General features: G+C 50.2%; 2 non-coding genes and 9 pseudogenes across 2 annotated transcripts; 4 read left to right on the forward strand and 7 right to left on the reverse strand.

Annotated features, from left to right (window-relative positions):
* Positions 1-163: 163 nt before the first annotated feature.
* LOC137328290 (U2 spliceosomal RNA) lies at positions 164-341 on the reverse strand (annotated as a pseudogene).
* Positions 342-6600: 6259 nt separating this feature from the next.
* Positions 6601-6728, reverse strand: LOC137330549 (U2 spliceosomal RNA; annotated as a pseudogene).
* A 7374-nt stretch (positions 6729-14102) lies between these two features.
* Positions 14103-14275, forward strand: LOC137330569 (U2 spliceosomal RNA; annotated as a pseudogene).
* A 1469-nt stretch (positions 14276-15744) lies between these two features.
* On the reverse strand, positions 15745-15856 carry LOC137328918 (U2 spliceosomal RNA; annotated as a pseudogene).
* Positions 15857-16668: 812 nt separating this feature from the next.
* LOC137328160 (U2 spliceosomal RNA) lies at positions 16669-16859 on the reverse strand. Its single transcript, XR_010964647.1, has one exon. It is a non-coding gene; the product is annotated as a U2 spliceosomal RNA (small nuclear RNA).
* An 812-nt stretch (positions 16860-17671) lies between these two features.
* LOC137330537 (U2 spliceosomal RNA) lies at positions 17672-17799 on the reverse strand (annotated as a pseudogene).
* A 158-nt stretch (positions 17800-17957) lies between these two features.
* On the forward strand, positions 17958-18034 carry trnam-cau (transfer RNA methionine (anticodon CAU)). The gene is given in 2 exon segments: positions 17958-17994; positions 18000-18034. It is a non-coding gene; the product is annotated as a tRNA-Met (tRNA).
* Positions 18035-20052: 2018 nt separating this feature from the next.
* LOC137330570 (U2 spliceosomal RNA) lies at positions 20053-20225 on the forward strand (annotated as a pseudogene).
* Positions 20226-21694: 1469 nt separating this feature from the next.
* LOC137328919 (U2 spliceosomal RNA) lies at positions 21695-21806 on the reverse strand (annotated as a pseudogene).
* A 1742-nt stretch (positions 21807-23548) lies between these two features.
* LOC137330617 (U2 spliceosomal RNA) lies at positions 23549-23721 on the forward strand (annotated as a pseudogene).
* Positions 23722-25177: 1456 nt separating this feature from the next.
* LOC137328920 (U2 spliceosomal RNA) lies at positions 25178-25289 on the reverse strand (annotated as a pseudogene).
* Positions 25290-25387: the final 98 nt, after the last annotated feature.

The following is a 25387-nucleotide window of genomic DNA, read 5'->3' on the forward strand; positions in this document are numbered from 1 at the left end:
GCGTGCGTGCGAGCGGCACTCAGCCCAGGAGAAGAAAAAGATACCACTGAGCTGAGAAAGTCAGTGCAATATATATGCTTTATTCTCACTAATAATACATACACACACACATGTACAGAGACGCTGGGAACGAGCTGTTTTTCTTTTTGAATATCTCCCCACAGGGAGGTGCACCGTTCCCAGAGACACTGCAATACTGGGTCGATGCGTGGAGTGGACGGAGCAAGCCCCTATTCCATCTCCCTGTTCCAAAAATCAATTTAATATATGGTCCCCAGATAGGGGACGTATCAGATATTAAACTGATAAGAACAGATTTTGTTTTTTTTTCCAAAAAATATACTTTATTCATAAAAATTTGCAGCAGTACATACAAAACAGTTGTCATATCACTTTCCAAACGTACACAATACAGATTATACAATTTGCAGGTTACGTTAAGTGCAGTACAATGAACACATTGGACATAATTACAGTTCATGACACTCTAGGGTGTCTCATTGCATCATACTCAACACAGATTATTGCTTGCAGATTCATTTCTGGTCTATTTCAGATTCATTACAGGTACATTACAGCAATTTGAATTTTACATTCTGCCCGAGGGGGTTTTTCCCTGATTGCAGCCCCTCGGTTTACAATGTCGGGAAGGCTCTAAACGGTTGCCTTTCCCCACAGGGCCTTTGCGGCGGCCGCACCCATCCTCAGTGCATCCCTCAGCACGTAGTCCTGGACCTTGGAATGTGCCAGTCTGCAACACTCGGTCGAGGACAGCTCCTTGTGCTGGAAGACCAGCAAGTTTCGGGCAGACCAAAGGGCGTCTTTCACCGAGTTGATGGTCTTCCAGCAACAGCCGATGTCCGTCTCAGTGTGCGTCCCCGGGAACAGCCCGTAGAGCACAGAAACCTGTGTTACGGAACTGCTCGGGACGAACCTGGACAGATACCACTGCATCTCTCTCCAGACCTTCTTTGCAAAGGCACATTCCATAAGGAGATGGGTGACGGTCTCGTCTCCACCGCAGCCTCCTCTGGGACAGCGCGCGGTGGCGCTGAGAGCCCGGGAGTGCATGAAGGATCTGACGGGAAGGGCCCTTCTCACCACCAGCCAAGCTAGGTCTTGGTGCTTGTTTGAAAGCTCTGGCGATGAGGCGTTCTGCCAAATGACATTGACAGTCTGCTCGGGGAAGCAACCGACAGGATCCACCATCTCCTTTTCCCGCAGGGTCTCGAGGACGTTACGTGCGGATCACTTGCTGATCGCCTTGTGGTCAAAGGTGTTTTCCTGCACAAACCTTTCCACGAAGGACAGGTGGGGCGGAACGGTCCAACTGGACGGAGCGTTCCGTGGCAGCGTGGCCAGGCCCATCCTTCTCAACACCGGGGACAGGTAGAACCTCAGCACGTAGTGACACTTTGTGTTTGCGTACTGAGGGTCTATGCACAGCTTGATGCAGCCGCACACAAAGGTGGCCATCAGGATGAGGGCCACGTTGGGCACGCCTTTCCCCCCTTTCTCTGGAGATTTGTACATCGTGACCCTGCGGACACGGTCCATTTTTGATCTCCAGACAAAGTGGAAGATGGCTCGGGTGACTGTCGCGGCGCAGGAGCGAGGTATGGGCCAGACCTGCGCCACGTACAGCAACACCGAGAGCACCTCGCACCTGATGACCAGGTTCTTGCCCACGATCGAGAGGGATCGTTGATCCCACAGTCCCAGTTTCTGCTTAACCTTGGAGATACGCTCCTCCCAGTTTTTGGTGCACGCCCCGGCCCCCCCGAACCAGATCCCCAGCACCTTCAGGTAATCCGACCTGACGGTGAAGGGGACAAAGGATCGGTCGGTCCAGTTCCCAAAGAACATGGCCTCGCTCTTGCTACGATTTACCCTGGCCCCCGAGGCCAGTTCGAACTGGTCGCAGATGCTCATCAATCTGCGGACCGACAGCTGATCCGAGCAAAAGACGGCGACGTCATCCATGTACAGGGAGGCCTTGACCTGAGTGCCTCCGCTGCCCGGGATCGTCACCCCTCTTATGCCCGCATCCCTCCTGATGGACTCAGCAAAGGGTTCGATGCAACACACGAACAAGACGGAGGAGAGAGGACAGCCCTGCCTGACTCCAGATTTGATCGGAAAGCTTTCTGATTCCCACCCGTTGATTGAAACTGCGCTACTGATGTTTGTGTAGAGCAGTTGGATCCAATTTCGGATTCCCTCCCCAAACCCCATTTTGGAGAGCACGTCCATCATGTACGTGTGGGATATTCTGTCAAAGGCCTTCTCCTGGTCCAGGCTAATCAGGCAGGTGTTCACCCCCCTGTCCTGTACGTAGGCAATCGTATCCCTGAGTAGCGCCAGGCTGTCAGAGATCTTCCTGCCGGGTACGGCGCAGGTCTGATCGGGGTGGATCACCACCTCCAGGGCTGACTTGACCCGATTGGCGATGACCTTGGACAGAATTTTGTAGTCCACGTTAAGTAGTGAGATGGGTCGCCAATTTTTGATTTCTTCCCTCTCCCCCTTCTGTTTGTAGATGAGGGTGATGATGCCTTTCCTCATGGAGTCTGACATGCTGCCTGCCAGAAGCATACCCCCGTACACTTCCAGCAGGTCTGGGCCTATCCAGTCCCACAGAGCCGAGTACAACTCCATCGGTAAGCCGTCGCTTCCGGGAGTCTTACTCTTCTCGAAGGATCGGACGGCCTTTGTCAGTTCGTCCAGAGTTAGCGGGTGATCCAGACTCTCCCGCTTGCTGTCGTCTAGAACCTCCGTGATAGACGACAAGGAGGAGTGGGAGGCCGCGCTGTCTGTGGGCTTCGCGTCGTACAGTCCGGCATAAAAGGATTTGCAGATCCTCAGTATGTCGGGCTGCGAGGACGTGACCGAGCCATTCTCTTCCTTCAGGCTGCTGATCACAGAGCTCTCTCTGTGCACCTTTTGGAAGAAGAAGCGCGAGCAAGTCTCGTCCTGCTCCACGGAGCGTACTCTGGACCGGAAGATGATCTTTGAGGCCTCGGAGGCAAAGAGCGAGGCTTGCTGGTCCTTCACCTCTCTGAGTTCCTCCCCGACATCGATCCCCATCGACTGCAGCAGGAGAAGATTCTGCATGCTTTTCTGGAGTCGGGACGTTTCCCTCTGCCTCTCTCTCGCCTTCTGAACACCTTTGAGGATGAAGAACCTCTTGATGTTCGCCTTGATGGCTTCCCACCAGTGCACTGGGGAATCAAAGAGGGGCTTTACGGTTCTCCAACCTTTGTAATCCCTCGTCAGTTCCTCAATGTTTCCCGGGGTCAACAGTTTCACGTTCAGCTTCCATGTCCCCCTGCCCACTCTCTGATCGTCCTGTAGGTGACAGTCGGCCAGGAGGAGGCAGTGGTCAGAGAAGAACACCGGTGTGACCTTGGTGGATCTGACCTTGAGCTTCGGGGACACAAACAGGAAGTCTATCCTGGAACGGACGGACCCGTCTGGTCTGGACCAGGTGTATTGACGCGCCGCTCCGTCTGCAGGGTTGCTGAAGACGTCGCACAGCTTGGCGTCTTTCACCGCTTCCATCAGGAGTTTGGACGTGGCGTCCAGTTTGCTGTCGGCTCTGCCGGATCGTCCAGCCGCATCGATGATGCAGTTGAAGTCACCGCCGAGAATGACCGGCTTGGACGTCGCCAGCAGCAGTGGGAGCTGCTGGAAGACGGCCAGCCGCTCGTCCTTCAGAGCCGGGGCGTACACGTTGATCAGCCGGAGCGGAGCGTTTTTGTACTTAACGTCTGCTACGAGGAGACGGCCCCCCACCACCTCCTTTACTTCGGTGATGGTGAAGTTGCCCCCCCGCAGCAGAATCCCCAGGCCGGAGGCACGGTTATCGTTGCCTCCCGACCAGATAGACGGCCCGTGGGCCCAGCGCTGCGACCATTGCCTGTAATTGCTGAGATGCGGCAGGCTGCACTCCTGTAAGAACAGTAGGTCGCTCTTGACCTTGGCCAGGTTGTCCAAGGTTGACACACATCGCGTAGTGCTTTTAACGCTACGCACGTTAATGGATGCGACTTTCAGACCCATTTTAACAACTGTTTAAAGTCTCACCCGTCAGTCCGTTTGCTGTTTCCAGCTCTTGGCCGTGTTTCTGCATATAGGTGATCTGTGTAAAGTGTTCCACGATCCCTGAGCTGAGGTACGAGTTCTGTTCTGCCTCAGAGAGGGGGTCGTCGTTCCGCCGGGGTGACATCGGCGGTCTGGTGTCGGGTGAAGAGTCCGTGCGATCCTCGATCGGTTGGGGCTCCTCGTTGTCGCTTCTCCCGGTTTCCCGGAGCTGGTCTTCGCTCTCTGCGGTGCTGCTCCCGGTGTCTCGGAGCTGGTGTGCGCTGGGCACTACGATGCTGCCGGCTTCCCGGAGCTGGAGGGCACTGGAGGCGTTGTCGCTCCCAGTGTTCTGGAGATGGGGGCTGCCGATCGCATCGGGGTCACCTTGGGTATTTTGCCGCTTTGGGTGGGACGGCTGACCACTTCGCTCCTGTCGTCCCTCCTCGTCAGACTCGGGGTAGTCGTTGCAGTCCGACTGCGACTCGAGTGCTCTTTTGGCCCCTGGTGTAGTGTCGGCAGGGGCTTGTTTCCTTTTCTCTGGTTTCTTCTTTTTGGTTTTATTGACCACCAGCTGCCATCCTCCCTCTGCTGCCTCCTCGTCCATGGACTCTGTCGTCTGTTGGGGAGGCTCGGAGCTGGGTGTCGGGGTCTGGCAGTTTTCGGTTTGACCCTTTCCTCGTTCATTTTTTTCCTGGTCTAGGGGCTTCTTGGAGGAGGTCGCGGCCGGGCGCTGACTCTTGGCCTTCTTTGGGGCATCCTGGCTTGTTGCCCCCTCCTCCTCCGCTGTGTTGTTCTTGGCCGCCTGGGCGTAGCTGAGGTTGCGTTCGGGGCAGACCCTGTAGAGATGGCCTTCCAGCCCGCACAGGTTGCAGCGCTTGCTCTCCTTGCAGTCCTTAGTCTGGTGTCCTTCCTGCTTGCAGTTCTTGCAGACGGTTGCAGTGCAGGTGTTCGCCAAATGGCCGGATTTGCCGCAGGTGCGACAGACTCTGGGCTGCCCCACGTACGTGATGTATCCTCGACTTCCTCCGATGGCGAAGCTAGAGGGAGGGTGGACGATGTTGCCGTGGGCGTCCAGTCTCAACGTTGCCGTGACTTCCCTCTTGCTGGTCCAGATCCCAAACTGGTCGGTGACGTCGACGCTGTTCTGCGCCCCGTCAACGTATCTGGCGAGGAACGTCAGCACATCGGCGACCGGGACGTGTGGGTTGTACATGTGCACAATGAGCTTGCGATTCCTCTGCGTTGAAAAGCGGCTCCGCAGCGAGCATGGCCAGCAGTCCGACGCTCCCCTTCTCCTTGAAGACTTGAAGAAGCTTCTGGCATCCAGCGACGGTCTTGAAGGTGACGTCAAAATGTCCGCTTCGAGGGAAATCCTGGAGGCAGAAGATGTCCGTCGCTTTGAATCCACAGCAGTCGAGCAGAACGCGTTTGACGAAAAGCTCCCGATCCACCGGCGAAACACATTCGACTGTCGTTACCGTCACCCTGACGGTGTTTGGCACACCATGGCCGACTGCCCGGGTGCCCTTCCCTGCCATTGCAGTGTTGATGTGGTCCCTATGCAAATTTAGGGGCGGATCCAGCACACAAACGACCGCACTTTGCGAGCGCACGAGGTCGCGGCCAGCGTTTCAGTCCGCTCAGATCCAAATAAGCCCGAAAAGGAACACACTCGATCTTAGCCAAAAGGCCGAGAAGCGATAACCGGTAAACTCCCGCTCCTGCTCCATTCTTCCTCGGACTCTCTCTACTTCTTCAAAATGGTGTTGGGTGACTGAGCTTCGGTGTGAAGAGTGGCCGGCAGACTTTGAGCAAGAGAACATTTTTTGCCAGGACATCTAACCAAGATGAAAAGCCATCTCCGTAACACCCCCCTTCCCTTTGGCTGAGGTAACACGATCACAGCTTTTGCATTTTCGGGTGCTTAATCAACGGGCGCGCAGGATCTCAATGGAGCGCAGAATCGGTCCTGCAGCTGCCAAGTAAAGTCTGGGGTTTGCTAAGGCTGGTTCCCGGCAATACGTCGTAGGAGACAGGCAGGGTGGCATGGGAATAGACTGCAGCAGGCGTGGCGGGCAGGGCGGGGTGCATGTGCCCAACACCACCAACCCCCATCCACCCACCCACCCATCCTTTTCCAATAGAGGCGCCAGTGCCTGCAGTCGCATGGAAATCCAACAGGGGGCAACCTCCAACTTAGCTGTCGAGCGGGAAACGTGGTGAGGCCTCACCCTGAAATATAGGCCAAGTCCCCATGGACAGATACGGGAAGAAAAACACAATGGTGGCTGCTTACCTTGCTGAGCAGGAGTGAAAGTGGCGTCAGCGGCGTTGGCAACATGGTGCACCGGCCGGGCGAGGAACAACGCGTAGCGAGCATCAACCTACGAAGGAAAGGAGAGCATGGTCAAGCAGCTGTAAAAAGTTTTCCTTCTTTTATAACAATATTGACTACAGTAATAACATATGGTCCAAAAAAGAAACAAAATCTGTTTTTGTTTTTCGAATCTCCCCGAAGGGAGCTGCACCGATCCTGGAAGCACTGCTATACCAGGTCGATGCGCGGAGTGGACGGAGCAAGCTCTCGTTCCATCTCTCTGTTCCAAAAATCAATTTATCATTCGGTCCCGAAGCCGAGAAGCGATAACCTCCTGAAGAGACGTTTCCCATTTCACTGACTGTGAAAAGACTGACTGTCAAAGTGGAAATGGCAACTCAAGCCCTCTGCTGGTGACACTGCTGCTACTGTAGGGAGCCATGTGTTCAGCCTCATGTATCTGTTTCCAGGGGATTGATGGCAATGCCCCTGGTGGTCCAGTGGTTAGAATGTAACATTTATAAATCCTTGTTGAGACCCGGGTTCGAATCCGGGTCAGGGGATGATTTTCTGGTGCAGATTAATTGGCACCATCAAGAAAATCTCCCATCCTGAGCGCAATGCTCCACCCAAACCAGTGCCTTTTACTCACCTGAACACTCAGTTGGGAGCACAGTTTAATCTCACAGCTTTCAATGTGGCCATTCACAGTGCACTCTCTCCAAACACACACACTGTCTGCTTGCTTTTTTAAAGTCAGCAACGTGAAGTTATTTTGCCTCTCACTTGTGGCAGTTTAAACGTTGCCAACCGTTAACATTGTGTCTCTCGCGCTCTCTGTTTCAGGAAATGTCTGATTTGGAAACAATTAATTCTGGAACTGCAATTTTAAAACTGCAGTAATTTTTCACACAACAACTGGAGTTAAATGCTTCAGGTCAGGAGACCAAGTCTGTGGAAAGTGGCATGTCCCAATACACAGGCTTGCAGCTTCCTGAAAAGTGACCTGAGACTGACGTCTTTCCCTCCAAGGTAAAACTGCAAGAGGGAAAAGGAAGAAAGGGAGTGGCACTCATCCATCCCAGGAGAAAACAAACAACACCCCAGTTGCAATATATCAGCATTCTGAGTCATAATCCAGGCTCCAAAAATCTGTTCAGCATTTTTAATATCTGGGCGCACCGTTCCCAGAGACAGTGCAAGAGCAACACAGGAGGCACGTTCAAATGCACCAGCAGCCCAAACAAATAATCCAGCAACTAATCTGTAACTCCTGCATGATCCCTTTAAATACCGCTGGTGGCGGGGGATGTGGGGGGTCTTTCATGCCCTTTAAGTTATGTTCAGCTGTGCGAGGTTGAGACAGTGCTTTGGATGGAGTGTGGAGTTCCAAAATAGAAGCAGTCCCTTTAAATCAGTGTCGTACAAATGAGTTACTGCCCCCGGGGTGCAATCGGAAAAACCGAGGCCAGTACCAATCAGAGGTGTGACGTGACGCTCGAGGAAGGGAACAGGCTTATCCTAGCTGCTCGAAAAGTGAAAACTATCCATACTGTCAAAAAGTCTGTCACAAAACTTTTGACTTGAAATACAAAATAGTGAGCTTACCTGAGCGTGTGTCACAGCCTTTGCCCTCTGACCCCTTTATCTCTCCCAGCTGGTCTCCTTTTTTTTGCCCTTTCAGTGTTACGTCCTGGTTTCTTGTGCTTACTGTAGCTTCCAGACTCCTCCTGGCAATACGCTTGGCCGGCCTCTACTTGTGAGTGCTCTGTGACAGATCAGCGCTCTGTATTCTTTCTGCCATCAGTCGTGGTTTCTAAAGGAGAAACATTTAACTCGTTCAATCATCTCTTGCCTGCGTAAAATCCAGGTAGAACCTAAAATGCTGCTGTTTCATCCGCTCCCAGCACTGTGTGTCTTGTCTTTTCCTGATGTGGAGATGCCGGTGATGGACTGGGGTTGACAATTGTAAACAATTTTACAACACCAAGTTATAGTCCAGCAATTTTATTTTAAATTCACAAGCTTTCGGAGATTTTCTCCTTCCTCAGGTAAATGTTTCAAGATCTCCTTGAAGCCTACGCATTTATACATATTGAATAATACATGGTGTTTACAGACTGCCTCTGCAACTGCCCGTTGCCAAGGCAATCACCGTGTTCAGACAGAGAGGTGTCATCTGCAGAACCCCCGAATACACATTCAACAAAAAAACAAACAGGGAAAAAAAACAGAGAAAAAAAAAGAGAAAAAAAAACAGAGAGAGAGGCAGAAACATCCGGAAGGCAGAGAGAGCCAGCAAATGACCCATTATATTAAAAACAGATAACATTTGTTCGCTGGTGGGGTAACGTGTAGCGTGACATGAACCCAAGATCCCGGTTGAGGCCGTCCTCATGGGTGCGGAACTTGGCTATCAATTTCTGCTCGACGATTTTGCGTTGTCGTGTGTCTCGAAGGCCGCCTTGGAGTACGCTTACCCGAAGGTCGGTGGATGAATGTCCATGACTGCTGAAGTGTTCCCCGACTGGGAGGGAACCCTCCTGTTTGGCGATTGTTGCGCGGTGTCCGTTCATCCGTTGTCGCAGCGTCTGCATGGTCTCGCCAATGTACCATGCTCTGGGGCATCCTTTCCTGCAACGTATGAGGTAGACAACGTTGGCCGAGTCACAGGAGTATGAACCATGCACCTGGTGGGTGGTGTCATCTCGTGTGATGGTGGTATCTGTGTCGATGATCTGGCATGTCTTGCAGAGGTTACCGTGGCAGGGTTGTGTGACGTCGTGGACGCTGTTCTCTTGAAAGCTGGGTAGTTTGCTGCGAACGATGGTCTGTTTGAGGTTGGGTGGCTGTTTAAAGGCGAGTAGTGGAGGTGTGGGGATGGCCATAGCGAGGTGTTTGTCCTCATTGATGACATGTTGAAGGCTGCGGAGAACATGGCGTAGTTTCTCCGCTCCGGGGAAGTACTGGACGACAAAGGGTACTCTGTTGGTTGCGTCCCGTGTTAGTCTCCTGAGGAGGTCTATGCGATTTTTTGCTGTGGCCCGTCGGAACTGTCGATCGATGAGTCGAGCGTCATATCCCGTTCTTACTAGGGCGTCTTTCAGCGTCTGTAGGTGTCCATCGCGTTCCTCCTCGTCTGAGCAGACCCTGTGTATTCGCAGGGCCTGTCCATAGGGGATGGCCTCTTTGACGTGGTTAGGGTGGAAGCTGGAAAAGTGGAGCATCGTGAGGTTGTCCGTGGGCTTGCGGTAGAGTGAGGTGCTGAGGTGCCCGTCTTTGATGGAGATTCGTGTGTCCAAGAAAGAAACTGATTCTGAGGAGTAGTCCATGGTGAGCTTGATGGTGGGATGGAACTTGTTGATGTTATCGTGTAGTCTCTTTAGTGATTCCTTGCCGTGGGTCCATAGAAAGAAAATGTCGTCGATGTATCTGGTGTATAGTGTTGGTTGGAGGTCTTGTGCAGTGAAGAAGTCCTGCTCGAACTTGTGCATGAAAATGTTGGCGTATTGGGGTGCGAATTTGGTCCCCATGGCTGTTCCGTGTGTTTGGGTAAAGAACTGGTTATCGAAGGTGAAGACATTGTGATCCAGGATGAAGCGGATGAGTTGTAGGATGGCTTCCGGAGATTGGCTGTTGTTGGTGTTGAGTATTGATGCTGTCGCAGCGATGCCGTCATCGTGGGGGATACTGGTGTATAGTGCCGAGACGTCCATCGTGGTGAGAAGTGTTCCTGGTTCAACTGGTCCGTGGGTACTGAGTTTTTGTAGGAAGTCTGTAGTGTCGCGACAGAAGCTGGGGGTTCCCTGTACGATGGGTTTCAGGATGCCCTCGATGTATCCAGAGAGGTTCTCACACAGGGTTCCGTTGCCTGATACGATGGGACGTCCGGGTGTGTTGGCTTTGTGTATCTTTGGGAGGCAGTAGAAGTCTCCCACGCGGGGATTACGTGGGATGAGAATGCGTAGGATGCTTTGAAGGAACAAATGTTATCTGTTTTTAATATAATGGGTCATTTGCTGGCTCTCTCTGCCTTCCGGATGTTTCTGCCTCTCTCTCTGTTTTTTTTTCTCTTTTTTTTTCTCTGTTTTTTTTCCCTGTTTGTTTTTTTGTTGAATGTGTATTCGGGGGTTCTGCAGATGACACCTCTCTGTCTGAACACGGTGATTGCCTTGGCAACGGGCAGTTGCAGAGGCAGTCTGTAAACACCATGTATTATTCAATATGTATAAATGCGTAGGCTTCAAGGAGATCTTGAAACATTTACCTGAGGAAGGAGAAAATCTCCGAAAGCTTGTGAATTTAAAATAAAATTGCTGGACTATAACTTGGTGTTGTAAAATTGTTTACAATTGTCAACCCCAGTCCATCACCGGCATCTCCACATCATGACTACCATCGACACCACAAACTGCCGGCTCACAGTGGAAAGGATATCCAAGAAGATCGCGCATTTAGACACAGACATCAAGTTTTTACAGAGCTGCAAGAAAGCAGACAAGATCCCGAAAGGACTCCAGATCACGAACCCACTCAAGTCCACATACAACTCGGATTACGCTGAGAGACTCTGCCGCCGTACCTCTCGCACACTCCGCAACCATCTCATACACCAACTCTACAGCAGACGCCACAACCTCGAAACCAAGATAGAGTCCATACTCTCAACCTGTACTCAGGACACAGCAGACCAGCTACGTTATACCGCCAAACAGACGAGGCAACGGAACTACGCTGCCTACATGAAAACCAAGAGCAGGAAGCTTGAGAAACTCGGCATCACCACCAGCAACGACCAAGCTTCCCCTGGTACCACGGTTGCAACCACAGGGAAGTCTATTGTCAATTTATCCGACCACACCCTTCAACCAGACGAAATCGAAGTTCTCAGCCGAGGGCTCAATTTCTGCCCCACTACCAAAATGGACCCCACTAGTCTCGCGGCGGACACAGAGGAATTCATCAGGAGAATGAGGCTCCGGGAATTCTACCACAAACCCCAAGATTTCAGCAGCGAACCCAATGAGACAATCGACGATCCGGAACAGCAGACAGAGGGATCCGCGGTACAGCAACCGAAGAGGAAAGAGTCAAACTGGACTCCTCCGGAGGGTCGCTGCCCTCAGCTGGACATGTATGCTCAAGCTGTCAGGAAATGCGTCAATGCCAGATTCATCAGCCGCACTCAGAAGACAGTCCAGAATGTCACCCGAGCACAACGCAACGCCATCAACGCTCTCAAGACCAACCGCAACATCGTCATCAAACCAGCGGACAAAGGAGGAGCCATAGTCATACAGAACAGAACAGACTATTGCAAAGAAGCATACCGACAACTGGACAACCAGGAACACTACAGACGGTTACCCGCAGATCCGACCAAAGAACACACCCACCAGCTCAACAAACTGATCAAGACCTTCGATCCAGATCTTCAAAGCATCCTACGCATTCTCATCCCACGTAATCCCCGCGTGGGAGACTTCTACTGCCTCCCAAAGATACACAAAGCCAACACACCCGGACGTCCCATCGTATCAGGCAACGGAACCCTGTGTGAGAACCTCTCTGGATACATCGAGGGCATCCTGAAACCCATCGTACAGGGAACCCCCAGCTTCTGTCGCGACACTACAGACTTCCTACAAAAACTCAGTACCCACGGACCAGTTGAACCAGGAACACTTCTCACCACGATGGACGTCTCGGCACTATACACCAGTATCCCCCACGATGACGGCATCGCTGCGACAGCATCAATACTCAACACCAACAACAGCCAATCTCCGGAAGCCATCCTACAACTCATCCGCTTCATCCTGGATCACAATGTCTTCACCTTCGATAACCAGTTCTTTACCCAAACACACGGAACAGCCATGGGGACCAAATTCGCACCCCAATACGCCAACATTTTCATGCACAAGTTCGAGCAGGACTTCTTCACTGCACAAGACCTCCAACCAACACTATACACCAGATACATCGACGACATTTTCTTTCTATGGACCCACGGCAAGGAATCACTAAAGAGACTACACGATAACATCAACAAGTTCCATCCCACCATCAAGCTCACCATGGACTACTCCTCAGAATCAGTTTCTTTCTTGGACACACGAATCTCCATCAAAGACGGGCACCTCAGCACCTCACTCTACCGCAAGCCCACGGACAACCTCACGATGCTCCACTTTTCCAGCTTCCACCCTAACCACGTCAAAGAGGCCATCCCCTATGGACAGGCCCTGCGAATACACAGGGTCTGCTCAGACGAGGAGGAACGCGATGGACACCTACAGACGCTGAAAGACGCCCTAGTAAGAACGGGATATGACGCTCGACTCATCGATCGACAGTTCCGACGGGCCACAGCAAAAAATCGCATAGACCTCCTCAGGAGACTAACACGGGACGCAACCAACAGAGTACCCTTTGTCGTCCAGTACTTCCCCGGAGCGGAGAAACTACGCCATGTTCTCCGCAGCCTTCAACATGTCATCAATGAGGACAAACACCTCGCTATGGCCATCCCCACACCTCCACTACTCGCCTTTAAACAGCCACCCAACCTCAAACAGACCATCGTTCGCAGCAAACTACCCAGCTTTCAAGAGAACAGCGTCCACGACGTCACACAACCCTGCCACGGTAACCTCTGCAAGACATGCCAGATCATCGACACAGATACCACCATCACACGAGATGACACCACCCACCAGGTGCATGGTTCATACTCCTGTGACTCGGCCAACGTTGTCTACCTCATACGTTGCAGGAAAGGATGCCCCAGAGCATGGTACATTGGCGAGACCATACAGACGCTGCGACAACGGATGAACGGACACCGCGCAACAATCGCCAAACAGGAGGGTTCCCTCCCAGTCGGGGAACACTTCAGCAGTCATGGACATTCATCCACCGACCTTCGGGTAAGCGTACTCCAAGGCGGCCTTCGAGACACACGACAACGCAAAATCGTCGAGCAGAAATTGATAGCCAAGTTCCGCACCCATGAGGACGGCCTCAACCGGGATCTTGGGTTCATGTCACGCTACACGTTACCCCACCAGCGAACAAATGTTATCTGTTTTTAATATAATGGGTCATTTGCTGGCTCTCTCTGCCTTCCGGATGTTTCTGCCTCTCTCTCTGTTTTTTTTTCTCTTTTTTTTTCTCTGTTTTTTTTCCCTGTTTGTTTTTTTGTTGAATGTGTATTCGGGGGTTCTGCAGATGACACCTCTCTGTCTGAACACGGTGATTGCCTTGGCAACGGGCAGTTGCAGAGGCAGTCTGTAAACACCATGTATTATTCAATATGTATAAATGCGTAGGCTTCAAGGAGATCTTGAAACATTTACCTGAGGAAGGAGAAAATCTCCGAAAGCTTGTGAATTTAAAATAAAATTGCTGGACTATAACTTGGTGTTGTAAAATTGTTTACAATTGTCTTTTCCTCAGTTTGGGTGTGAGTGGGTATTGTTGTCTCCAGCCCTCCTGCTGACACAGACAGGTTTCAGGTACAGAGATGGGCCAACACCATGACCCCTCCCCCGACTCCAGCCCATTAAACAAAAGCAGACATCAGGCCCATTAACCGAGCAGAAATAAATGGTCAGAGAACTAAATCTGGCTTCACAATGGGCCACAAAAAAATCTTAAGGGGGGCAGACAGATCAGAGCAGGAGGGAGTTTACAAATTATAATTTCTTGGCTTTTGGTTAAGATCAAGTGTAACATTCTTAACAAATTACCATGTGATGTCCCCTATCTGGGGGCCAAATATTAAATTTTGCAACACAGAGATGGAATAAGGACTTGCTCCACCATTGCAGGGGCTGCAGGAAAGTTTCACTCTCCCCCCGCCCTCCTTCAGGGGAAACCTCGAAGTAACAGATCGACTATTGAATTCTTAGACCGAGATGCCTTTGAGTAGCTCACAATTATGGAGTCACTCACACCCTCTCTTCTCTCTCCAGCTCCTTCTTTGCTCGTGATCAATAATTAAGCATTTTTTCAATGTCAATTTATATTTTATTTCATAAAATTTACGGATACACACAGTTCAATGTAAAAAGAGAAATGAAATTTCAAGCAATACAGTTCAAACCAATACAACAATAACAACTTGCATTTATATAAGGCCTTTAATGGAGTGAAACTTCCCAAGGTGCTTCACAGGAGCGATTATCAAACAAAATTTGACACCAAGGCACAGAAGGAAGTATATGGACAGGTGACCAAAAGCTTGGTCAAAGTGGTAGGTTTTAAGGAGTGTTTTAAAGGAGGCGAGAGAGGTAGAGAGGCAGAGAGGTTTAGGGAGGGAATTCCAGAGCTTAGGGCCGAGGCAACTGAAGGCACGGTCACCAATGATGACATTTGGCCGAACGTCTTGTCGCCAGAACTGACCAACAGGGCCCGGGATGTAGCCTGAATGGCAGTGAGAATGGGAGGGGAGAGATTAAGGGAGGAAATGAGGGCAGTGAACTCAGAGGAGAGAGAGCATGATGAGTTGAGATGGACGTTGAAATCATCAAGGATGAGAAGTCGCTCGGTGCAGAGGCTGAGGGAGGAAATCAGTGAAGATATCTCAGTGAGAAACTTTGTGTGGGACTTGGGTGGGCGGTAGAGAATGAGGATTTTAAAGGAGAGGCAATTAAATGCAGATCGTACACACTACGATCCCGTTATTACAATTGAAGTCACAATCCAAATCTTCTAATACATTCTGTACAATACAAGGTGGGGTGGCCTTCCACGGTGCCTTTCCCCGTAGAGCTTTTGCGTAGGTCGCACCTCGCCTCAGTGCGTCCCGCAGCACGTACTCCTGGATCTTGGAATGTGCCACTCGGCAACACTCAATCCTGGACAGCTCCTTCAGCTGGAAGACCAGCAGGTCTCGGGTGGACCAAAGGGCCTTCTTCACCGACATGATGGTCTTCCAGCAGCAGTTGATATCTGCCTCTGTGTGCGTCCCGGGGATCAGCCCGTAGAGCACAGCGTCCTGTGTTATCGGACTGTTTGGGATGAACCGGGACATAGAGAACAGAGAAACATAGAAAATAGGAGCAAGAGTAGGCCATTCAAAATGATCATGGCTGATCGTCTAACTCAGTACCCTGTTCCCGCTTTTTCCCCATCTCCCTTGATCCCTTTAGCATGAAGAAATATATCTATCTCCTTCTTGAATACATCCAATGACTTGGCCTCCACTGCCTTCTGTGGCAGAGAATTCCACAGGTTCACCACACTCTGAGTGAAGAAATGTCTCCTCCTCTCGGTTCTAAATGGCATACCCCGTATCCTGAGACTGTGACCCCTGGTTCTGGACTCCCCAGCCATCGGGAACATCCTCCCTGCACCTAATATTTGGTCCCCAGAGAGGGGACGTATCAGATATTAAACTGATAAGAACAGAAACTACACTTGATCTGAGCCAAAAGGCCGAGAAGCGATAACCGGTAAACTCCCGCTCCTGCTCCATTCTTCCTCGGACTCTCTCTACTTCTTCAAAATGGTGTTGGGTGACTGAGCTTAGGTGTGAAGAGTGGCCGGCAGACTTTGAGCAAGAGAACATTTTTTGCCAGGACATCTAACCAAGATGAAAAGCCATCTGCGTAACACCCCCCTTCCCTTTGGCTGAGGTAACACGATCACAGCTTTTGCATTTTCGGGTGCTTAATCAACGGGCGCGCAGGATCTCAATGGAGCGCAGAATCGGTCCTGCAGCTGCCAAGTAAAGTCTGGGGTTTGCTAAGGCTGGTTCCCGGCAATAAGTCGTAGGAGACAGGCAGGGTGGCATGGGAATAGACTGCAGCAGGCGTGGCGGGCAGGGCGGGGTGCATGTGCCCAACACCACCAACCCCCATCCACCCACCCATCCTTTTCCAATAGAGGCGCCCGTGCCTGCAGTCGCACGGAAATCCAACAGGGGGCAACCTCCAGCTTAGCTGTCGAGCGGGAAACGTGGTGAGGCCTCACCCTGAAATATAGGCCAAGTCCCCATGGACAGATACGGGAAGAAAAACACAATGGCGGCTGCTTACCTTGCTGAGCAGGAGTGAAAGTGGCGTCAGCGGCGTTGGCAACATGGCGCACCGGCCGGGCGAGAAACAACGCGGAGCGAGCAACAACCTACGAAGGAAAGGAGAGCATGGTCAAGCAGCTGTAAAAAGTTTTCCTTCTTTTATAACAATATTGACTACAGTAATAACATATGGTCCAAAAAAGAAACAAAATCTGTTTTTTGTTTTTCGAATCTCCCCGAGGGGAGCTGCACCGATCCTGGAAGCACTGCGATACCAGGTCGATGCGCGGAGTGGACGGAGCAAGCTCTCGTTCCATCTCCCTGTTCCAAAAATCAATTTAATATTTGGTCCCCAGATAGGGGACGTATCAGATATTAAACTGATAAGAACTGAAACTACACTGGATCTTAGCCAAAAGGCCGAGAAGCGATAACCGGTAAACTCCCGCTCCTGCTCCATTCTTCCTCGGACTCTCTCTTCTTCTTCAAAATGGTGTTGGGTGACTGAGCTTAGGTGTGAAGAGTGGCCGGCAAACTTTGAGCAACACAATATTTTTTACCAGAACATCTAACCAAGATGAAAAGCCATCTCCGTAACACCCCCCTTCCCTTTGGCTGAGGTAACACGATCACAGCTTTTGCATTTTCGGGTGCTTAATCAACGGGCGCGCAGGATCTCAATGGAGCGCAGAATCGGTCCTGCAGCTGCCAAGTAAAGTCTGGGGTTTGCTAAGGCTGGTTCCCGGCAATAAGTCGTAGGAGACAGGCAGGGTGGCATGGGCAATAGACTGCAGCAGGCGTGGCGGGCAGGGCGGGGTGCATGTGCCCAACACCACCAACCCCCACCCACCCACCCATCCTTTTCCAATAGAGGCGGCCGTGCCTGCAGTCGCACGGAAATCCAACAGGGGGCAACCTCCAGCTTAGCTGTCGAGAGGGAAACGTGGTGAGGCCTCACCCTGAAATATAGGCCAAGTCCCCATGGACAGATACGGGAAGAAAAACACAATGGTGGCTGCTTACCTTGCTGAGCAGGAGTGAAAGTGGCGTCAGCGGCGTTGGCAACATGGCGCACCGGCCGGGCGAGGAACAACGCGGAGCGAGCAACAACCTACGAAGGAAAGGAGAGCATGGTCAAGCAGCTGTAAAAAGTTTTCCTTCTTTTATAACAATATTGACTACAGTAATAACATATGGTCCAAAAAAGAAACAGAATCTGTTTTTGTTTTTCGAATCTCCCCGAGGGGAGCTGCACCGATCCTGGAAGCACTGCGATACCAGGTCGATGCGCGGAGTGGACGGAGCAAGCTCTTGTTCCATCTCTCTGTTCCAAAAATCAAATTATCATTCGGTCCCGAAGCCGAGAAGCGATAACCTCCTGAATAGATGTTTGCCATTTCACTGACTGTGAAAAGACTGACTGTCGAAGTGGAAATGGCAACTCAAGCCCTCTGCTGGTGACACTGCTGCTACTGTAGGGAGCCATGTGTTCAGCCTCATGTATCTGTTTCCAGGGGATTGAGGGCAACTCCCCTGGTGGTCCAGTGGTTAGGATGTAACATTCATAAATCCTTGTTGAGACCTGGGTTCGAATCCCGGTCAGGGGATGATTTTCTGGTGCAGATTAATTGGCACCATCAAGAAAATCTCTCATCCTGAGTGCAATGTTCCACCAAAACCAGTGCCTTTTACTCAGTTGGGAGCACAGTTTAATCTCACAGCTTTCAATGTGACCATTCACAGTGCACTCTCTCCAAACACACACACTGTCTGCTTGCTTTTTTAAAGTCAGCAACGTGAAGTTATTTCGCCTCTCACTTGTGGCAGTTTAAACGTTGCCAACCGTTAACATTGTGTCTCTCGCGCTCTCTGTTTCGGGAAATGTCTGATTTGGAAACAATTAATTCTGGAACTGCAATTTTAAAACTGCAGTAATTTTTCACACAACAACTGGAGTTAAATGTTTCAGGTCAGGAGACCAAGTCTGTGGAAGGTGGCACGTCCCAATACTCAGGCTTGCAGCTTCCTGAAAAGTGACCTGAGACTGACGTCTTTCCCTCCAAGGTAAAACTGCAAGAGGGAAAAGGAAGAAAGGGAGTGGCACTCATCCAGACCAGGAGAAAACAAACAACACCCCAGTTGCAATATATCAGCATTCTGAGTAATAATCCAGGCTCCAAAAATCTGTTCAGCATTTTTAATATCTGGGCGCACCGTTCACAGAGACAGTGCAAGAGCAACACAGGAGGCACGTTCAAATGCACCAGCAGCCTAAACAAATAATCCAGCAACTAATCTGTAACTCCTGCATGATCCCTTTAAATACCGCTGGTGGCGGGGGATGTGGGGGGTCTTTCATGCCCTTTAAGTTATGTTCAGCTGTGCGAGGTTGAGACAGTGCTTTGGATGGAGTGTGGAGTTCCAAAATAGAAGCAGTCCCTTTAAATCAGTGTCGTACAAATGAGTTACTGCCCCCGGGGTGCAATCGGATAGCCGAGGCCAGTAGCTCCAAAATACAGCACAGCTCAGCCAGCATCTCCTGAGCAACCGCTGCCAGTGAATGATTATAATCACAAAAAGAATAGAGGTGGAAATGTCTGCAGCTTCCTCTCCAGTTTGTCAAGCAGTTATCTTGAAGTGTTTACACCATTGTTGTTTGGGCAATTGCTCGAGATGAGATTTCTTTTGAATCTTTTCCCTTCCTTCTTAAAGATTATTTTCTTCAAAATTTTAGAATTTTTCAACCCCAACCCACAGTTGTTCACAAGCTAAACTTGGGAACAAAACTCCATCCGTGCACAGCACAGTGACTGCCAGCCTGTGCTGATTTCCTCTCTCCTTTCTTTTTATCGTCATTTCAAACTACAATCAGTCCGTGTGCGGCTGCCAAGGTAAATGGCGAGGGAGGGCAGAAGGAAACCACCATGCAGGGGTGTGACGTGACGCTCGAGGAAGGGAACAGGCTTATCCTCGCTGCTCGAAAAGTGAAAACTATCCATACTGTCAAAAAGTCTGTCACAAAACTTTTGACTTGAAATACAAAATAGTGAGCTTACCTAAGCGTGTGTCACAGCCTTTGCCCTCTGACCCCTTTATCTCTCCCAGCTGGTCTCCTTTTTTTTGCCCTTTCAGTGTTACGTCCTGGTTTCTTGTGCTTACTGTAGCTTCCAGACTCCTCCTGGCAATACGCTTGGCCGGCCTCTACTTGTGAGTGCTCTGTGACAGATCAGCGCTCTGTATTCTTTCTGCCATCAGTCGTGGTTTCTAAAGGAGAAACATTTAACTCGTTCAATCATCTCTTGCCTGCGTAAAATCCAGGTAGAACCTAAAATGCTGCTGTTTCATCCGCTCCCAGCACTGTGTGTCTTGTCTTTTCCTCAGTTTGGGTGTGAGTGGGTATTGTTGTCTCCAGCCCTCCTGCTGACACAGACAGGTTTCAGGTACAGAGATGGGCCAACACCATGACCCCTCCCCCGACTCCAGCCCGTTAAACAAAAGCAGACATCAGGCCCATTAACCGAGCAGAAATAAATGGTCAGAGAACTAAATCTGGCTTCACAATGGGCCACAAAAAAATCTTAAGAAGGGGGGCAGACAGATCAGAGCAGGAGGGAGTTTACAAATTATAATTTCTTGGCTTTTGGTTAAGATCAAGTGTAACATTCTTAACAAATTACCATGTGATGTCCCCTATCTGGGGGCCAAATATTAAATTTTGCAACACAGAGATGGAATAAGGACTTGCTCCACCATTGCAGGGGCTGCAGGAAAGTTTCACTCTCCCCCCGCCCTCCTTCAGGGGAAACCTCGAAGTAACAGATCGACTATTGAATTCTTAGACCGAGATGCCTTTGAGTAGCTCACAATTATGGAGTCACTCACACCCTCTCTTCTCTCTCCAGCTCCTTCTTTGCTCGTGATCAATAATTAAGCATTTTTTCAATGTCAATTTATATTTTATTTCATAAAATTTACGGATACACACAGTTCAATGTAAAAAGAGAAATGAAATTTCAAGCAATACAGTTCAAACCAATACAACAATAACAACTTGCATTTATATAGGGCCTTTAATGGAGTGAAACTTCCCAAGGTGCTTCACAGGAGCGATTATCAAACAAAATTTGACACCAAGGCACAGAAGGAAGTATATGGACAGGTGACCAAAAGCTTGGTCAAAGTGGTAGGTTTTAAGGAGTGTTTTAAAGGAGGCGAGAGAGGTAGAGAGGCAGAGAGGTTTAGGGAGGGAATTCCAGAGCTTAGGGCCGAGGCAACTGAAGGCACGGTCACCAATGATGACATTTGGCCGAACGTCTTGTCGCCAGAACTGACCAACAGGGCCCGGGATGTTGCCTGAATGGCAGTGAGAATGGGAGGGGAGAGATTAAGGGAGGAAATGAGGGCAGTGAACTCAGAGGAGAGAGAGCATGATGAGTTGAGATGGACGTTGAAATCATCAAGGATGAGAAGTCGCTCGGTGCAGAGGCTGAGGGAGGAAATCAGTGAAGATATCTCAGTGAGAAACTTTGTGTGGGACTTGGGTGGGCGGTAGAGAATGAGGATTTTAAAGGAGAGGCAATTAAATGCAGATCGTACACACTACGACCCCGTTATTACAATTGAAGTCACAATCCAAATCTTCTAATACATTCTGTACAATACAAGGTGGGGTGGCCTTCCACGGTGCCTTTCCCCGTAGAGCTTTTGCGTAGGTCGCACCTCGCCTCAGTGCGTCCCGCAGCACGTACTCCTGGATCTTGGAATGTGCCACTCGGCAACACTCAATCCTGGACAGCTCCTTCAGCTGGAAGACCAGCAGGTCTCGGGTGGACCAAAGGGCCTTCTTCACCGACATGATGGTCTTCCAGCAGCAGTTGATATCTGCCTCTGTGTGCGTCCCGGGGAACAGCCCGTAGAGCACAGCGTCCTGTGTTATCGGACTGTTTGGGATGAACCGGGACATAGAGAACAGAGAAACATAGAAAACAGGAGCAAGAGTAGGCCATTCAAAATGATCATGGCTGATCGTCTAACTCAGTACCCTGTTCCCGCTTTTTCCCCATATCCCTTGATCCCTTTAGCATGAAGAAATATATCTATCTCCTTCTTGAATACATCCAATGACTTGGCCTCCACTGCCTTCTGTGGCAGAGAATTCCACAGGTTCACCACCCTCTGAGTGAAGAAATTTCTCCTCCTCTCGGTTCTAAATGGCATACCCCGTATCCTGAGACTGTGACCCCTGGTTCTGGACTCCCCAGCCATCGGGAACATCCTCCCTGCACCTAATATTTGGTCCCCAGAGAGGGGACGTATCAGATATTAAACTGATAAGAACAGAAACTACACTTGATCTGAGCCAAAAGGCCGAGAAGCGATAACCGGTAAACTCCCGCTCCTGCTCCATTCTTCCTCGGCCTCTCTCTACTTCTTCAAAATGGTGTTGGGTGACTGAGCTTAGGTGTGAAGAGTGGCCGGCAGACTTTGAGCAAGAGAACATTTTTTGCCAGGACATCTAACCAAGATGAAAAGCCATCTGCGTAACACCCCCCTTCCCTTTGGCTGAGGTAACACGATCACAGCTTTTGCATTTTCGGGTGCTTAATCAACGGGCGCGCAGAATCTCAATGGAGCGCAGAATCGGTCCTGCAGCTGCCAAGTAAAGTCTGGGGTTTGCTAAGGCTGGTTCCCGGCAATAAGTCGTAGGAGAGAGGCAGGGTGGCATGGGAATAGACTGCAGCAGGCGTGGCGGGCAGGGCGGGGTGCATGTGCCCAACACCACCAACCCCCACCCACCCACCCATCCTTTTCCAATGGAGGCGCCCGTGCCTGCAGTCGCACGGAAATCCAACAGGGGGCAACCTCCAGCTTAGCTGTCGAGCGGGAAACGTGGTGAGGCCTCACCCTGAAATATAGGCCAAGTCCCCATGGACAGATACGGGAAGAAAAACACAATGGTGGCTGCTTACCTTGCTGAGCAGGAGTGAAAGTGGCGTCAGCGGCGTTGGCAACATGGCGCACCGGCCGGGCGAGAAACAACGCGTAGCAAGCAACAACCTACGAAGGAAAGGAGAGCATGGTCAAGCAGCTGTAAAAAGTTTTCCTTCTTTTATAACAATATTGACTACAGTAATAACATATGGTCCAAAAAAGAAACAAAATCTGTTTTTGTTTTTCGAATCTCCCCGAAGGGAGCTGCACCGATCCTGGAAGCACTGCTATACCAGGTCGATGCGCGGAGTGGACGGAGCAAACTCTTGTTCCATCTCTCTGTTCCCTTTAAGTTATGTTCAGCTGTGCGAGGTTGAGACAGTGCTTTGGATGGAGTGTGGAGTTCCAAAATAGAAGCAGTCCCTTTAAATCAGTGTCGTACAAATGAGTTACTGCCCCCGGGGTGCAATCGGAAAAACCGAGGCCAGTACCAACCAGAGGTGTGACGTGACGCTCTACGAAGGGAACAGGCTTATCCTAGCTGCTAGAAAAGTGAAAACTATCCATACTGTAAAAAAGTCTGTCACAAAACTTTTGACTTGAAATACAAAATAGCGAGCTTACCTGAGCGTGTGTCACAGCCTTTGCCCTCTGACCCCTTTATCTCTCCCAGCTGGTATCCTTTTTTTTGCCCTTTCAGTGTTACGTCCTGGTTTCTTGTGCTTACTGTAGCTTCCAGACTCCTCCTGGCAATACGCTTGGCCGGCCTCTACTTGTGAGTGCTCTGTGACAGATCAGCGCTCTGTATTCTTTCTGCCATCAGTCGTGGTTTCTAAAGGAGAAACATTTAACTCGTTCAATCATCTCTTGCCTGCGTAAAATCCAGGTAGAACCTAAAATGCTGCTGTTTCATCCGCTCCCAGCACTGTGTGTCTTGTCTTTTCCTCAGTTTGGGTGTGAGTGGGTATTGTTGTCTCCAGCCCTCCTGCTGACACAGACAGGTTTCAGGTACAGAGATGGGCCAACACCATGACCCCTCCCCCGACTCCAGCCCATTAAACAAAAGCAGACATCAGGCCCATTAACCGAGCAGAAATAAATGGTCAGAGAACTAAATCTGGGTTCACAATGGGCCACAAAAAAATCTTAAGGGGGGCAAACAGATCAGAGCAGGAGGGAGTTTACAAATTATAATTTCTTGGCTTTTGGTTAAGATCAAGTGTAACATTCTTAACAAATTACCATGTGATGTCCCCTATCTGGGGGCCAAATATTAAATTTTGCAACAGAGAGGTGGAATAAGGACTTGCTCCACCATTGCAGGGGCTGCAGGAAAGTTTCACTCTCCCCCCGCCCTCCTTCAGGGGAAACCTCGAAGTAACAGATCGACTATTGAATTCTTAGACCGAGATGCCTTTGAGTAGCTCACAATTATGGAGTCACTCACACCCTCTCTTCTCTCTCCAGCTCCTTCTTTGCTCGTGATCATTAATTAAGCATTTTTTCAATGTCAATTTATATTTTATTTCATAAAATTTACGGATACACACAGTTCAATGTAAAAAGAGAAATGAAATTTCAAGCAATACAGTTCAAACCAATACAACAATAACAACTTGCATTTATATAGGGCCTTTAATGGAGTGAAACTTCCCAAGGTGCTTCACAGGAGCGATTATCAAACAAAATTTGACACCAAGGCACAGAAGGAAGTATATGGACAGGTGACCAAAAGCTTGGTCAAAGTGGTAGGTTTTAAGGAGTGTTTTAAAGGAGGCGAGAGAGGTAGAGAGGCAGAGAGGTTTAGGGAGGGAATTCCAGAGCAACTGAAGGCACGGTCACCAATGATGACATTTGGCCGAACGTCTTGTCGCCAGAACTGACCAACAGGGCCCGGGATGTTGCCTGAATGGCAGTGAGAATGGGAGGGGAGAGATTAAGGGAGGAAATGAGGGCAGTGAACTCAGAGGAGAGAGAGCATGATGAGTTGAGATGGACGTTGAAATCATCAAGGATGAGAAGTCGCTCGGTGCAGAGGCTGAGGGAGGAAATCAGTGAAGATATCTCAGTGAGAAACTTTGTGTGGGACTTGGGTGGGCAGTAGAGAATGAGGATTTTAAAGGAGAGGCAATTAAATGCAGATCGTGCACACTACGACCCCGTTATTAAAATTGAAGTCACAATCCAAATCTTCTAATACATTCTGTACAATACAAGGTGGGGTGGCCTTCCACGGTGCCTTTCCCCGTAGAGCTTTTGCGTAGGTCGCACCTCGCCTCAGTGCGTCCCGCAGCACGTACTCCTGGATCTTGGAATGTGCCACTCGGCAACACTCAATCCTGGACAGCTCCTTCAGCTGGAAGACCAGCAGGTCTCGGGTGGACCAAAGGGCCTTCTTCACCGACATGATGGTCTTCCAGCAGCAGTTGATATCTGCCTCTGTGTGCGTCCCGGGGAACAGCCCGTAGAGCACAGCGTCCTGTGTTATCGGACTGTTTGGGATGAACCGGGACATAGAGAACAGAGAAACATAGAAAACAGGAGCAAGAGTAGGCCATTCAAAATGATCATGGCTGATCGTCTAACTCAGTACCCTGTTCCCGCTTTTTCCCCATATCCCTTGATCCCTTTAGCATGAAGAAATATATCTATCTCCTTCTTGAATACATCCAATGACTTGGCCTCCACTGCCTTCTGTGGCAGAGAATTCCACAGGTTCACCACCCTCTGAGTGAAGAAATTTCTCCTCCTCTCGGTTCTAAATGGCATACCCCGTATCCTGAGACTGTGACCCCTGGTTCTGGACTCCCCAGCCATCGGGAACATCCTCCCTGCACCTAATATTTGGTCCCCAGAGAGGGGACGTATCAGATATTAAACTGATAAGAACAGAAACTACACTTGATCTGAGCCAAAAGGCCGAGAAGCGATAACCGGTAAACTCCCGCTCCTGCTCCATTCTTCCTCGGACTCTCTCTACTTCTTCAAAATGGTGTTGGGTGACTGAGCTTAGGTGTGAAGAGTGGCCG

The sequence above is a fragment of the Heptranchias perlo genome, chromosome 12 (genome assembly GCF_035084215.1).
Source record: "Heptranchias perlo isolate sHepPer1 chromosome 12, sHepPer1.hap1, whole genome shotgun sequence".
Classification (NCBI taxonomy): Eukaryota; Metazoa; Chordata; class Chondrichthyes; order Hexanchiformes; family Hexanchidae; genus Heptranchias; species Heptranchias perlo.